Here is a 2,597-nt window from a genome sequence, read left to right as displayed (position 1 = left end):
CCTTGCCATTTCTGTCATTTTTTGGACGTTCCGCATTTGGGTGTTTTTGAATGTTTCTGAAAGTTTCTTTGCTATGGTGCGTCTTAGCACACTGATTTAAGTTGTTTTGAGGTGTTTTCAGATTTTTTGGGGATGTGTCATATTTTGACATTTTTCTATACTATAGCCTTGCCTTTTTCAGTCATTTTTGGAGGTTCCGCATTTGGGTGTTTTGAATATTTCTGAAAGTTTCTTTGCTATGGCGTGTCTTAGCACGGTATTTCATGCTGTTTTGAGGTGTTTTCAGCTGTTTCTGGAACGTGTCATATTTTGACATTTTGCCAGACTATAGCCTTGCCTTTTCAGTCATTTTTTGGACATCCTTTTCCATGGGGTTTTTGAATGTTTCTGAAAGTTTCTTTGCTATGGCGTGTCTTAGCACGGTATTTCATGCTGTTTTGAGGTGTTTTCAGCTGTTTCTGGAACGTGTCATATTTTGACATTTTTCCATACTATAGCCTTGACTTTTCGGTCATTTTTTGGACATCCTATTTTATGGGGTTTTTGAATGTTTCTGAAAGATTTTTTACTGTGGTGTGTCTTAGCACGCTATTTCATGCTGTTTTGAGGTGTTTTCAGCTGTTTCTGGAACGTGTCATATTTTGACATTTTTCCATACTATAGCCTTGCCATTTCGGTCATTTTTTGGACGTTCCGCATTTGGGTGTTTTTGAATATTTCTGAAAGTTTCTTTGCTATGGCGTGTCTTATCACGTTATTTCATGCTGTTTTGAGGTGTTTTCAGCTGTTTCTGGAACGTGTCATATTTTGACATTTTTCCATACTATAGCCTTGCCTTTTCGGTCATTTTTGGACGTTCCGCATTTGGGTGTTTTTGAATGTTTCTGAAAGTTTCTTTGCTATGGTGCGTCTTAGCACACTGATTTAAGTTGTTTTGAGGTGTTTTCAGATTTTTTGGGGATGTGTCATATTTTGACATTTTTCTATACTATAGCCTTGCCTTTTCAGTCATTTTTTGGAGGTTCCGCATTTGGGTGTTTTTGAATATTTCTGAAAGTTTCTTTGCTATGGCGTGTCTTAGCACGGTATTTCATGCTGTTTTGAGGTGTTTTCAGCTGTTTCTGGAACGTGTCATATTTTGACATTTTGCCAGACTATAGCCTTGCCTTTTCAGTCATTTTTTGGACATCCTTTTCCATGGGGTTTTTGAATGTTTCTGAAAGTTTCTTTGCTATGGCGTGTCTTAGCACGTTATTTCATGCTGTTTTGAGGTGTTTTCAGCTGTTTCTGGAACGTGTCATATTTTGACATTTTTCCATACTATAGCCTTGACTTTTCGGTCATTTTTTGGACATCCTATTTTATGGGGTTTTTGAATGTTTCTGAAAGATTTTTTACTGTGGTGTGTCTTAGCACGCTATTTCATGCTGTTTTGAGGTGTTTTCAGCTGTTTCTGGAACGTGTCATATTTTGACATTTTTCCATACTATAGCCTTGCCATTTCGGTCATTTTTTGGACGTTCCGCATTTGGGTGTTTTTGAATATTTCTGAAAGTTTCTTTGCTATGGCGTGTCTTATCACGTTATTTCATGCTGTTTTGAGGTGTTTTCAGCTGTTTCTGGAACGTGTCATATTTTGACATTTTTCCATACTATAGCCTTGCCATTTCTGTCATTTTTTGGACGTTCCGCATTTGGGTGTTTTTGAATGTTTCTGAAAGTTTCTTTGCTATGGTGCGTCTTAGCACACTGATTTAAGTTGTTTTGAGGTGTTTTCAGATTTTTTGGGGATGTGTCATATTTTGACATTTTTCTATACTATAGCCTTGCCTTTTCAGTCATTTTTTGGAGGTTCCGCATTTGGGTGTTTTTGAATATTTCTGAAAGTTTCTTTGCTATGGCGTGTCTTAGCACGGTATTTCATGCTGTTTTGAGGTGTTTTCAGCTGTTTCTGGAACGTGTCATATTTTGACATTTTGCCAGACTATAGCCTTGCCTTTTCGGTCATTTTTTGGACGTTCCGCATTTGGGTGTTTTTGAATATTTCTGAAAGTTTCTTTGCTATGGCGTGTCTTAGCACGTTATCTCATGCTGTTTTGAGGTGTTTTCAGCTGTTTCTGGAACGTGTCATATTTTGACATTTTTCCATACTATAGCCTTGACTTTTCGGTCATTTTTTGGACATCCTATTTTATGGGGTTTTTGAATGTTTCTGAAAGATTTTTTACTATAGTGTGTCTTAGCACGCTATTTCATGCTGTTTTGAGGTGTTTTCAGCTGTTTCTGGAACGTGTCATATTTTGACATTTTTCCATACTATAGCCTTGCCTTTTCAGTCATTTTTTGGACGTCCTATTTTATGGGGTTTTTGAATGTTTCTGAAAGATTTTTTACTATGGTGTGTCTTAGCACGCTATTTCATGCTGTTTTGAGGTGTTTTCAGCTGTTTCTGGAACGTGTCATATTTTGACATTTTTCCATACTATAGCCTTGCCATTTCGGTCATTTTTTGGACGTTCCGCATTTGGGTGTTTTTGAATATTTCTGAAAGTTTCTTGGCTATGGCGTGTCTTATCACGTTATTTCATGCTGTTTTG

This window comes from Plectropomus leopardus, unplaced genomic scaffold (assembly GCF_026936395.1).
Source record: "Plectropomus leopardus strain MGB_pleo_1.0 unplaced genomic scaffold, ASM2693639v1 Contig37, whole genome shotgun sequence".
NCBI lineage: Eukaryota > Metazoa > Chordata > Actinopteri > Perciformes > Serranidae > Plectropomus > Plectropomus leopardus.
The sequence above is the reverse complement of the archived record's forward strand: the minus strand, read 5'-3'. Positions refer to the sequence as shown.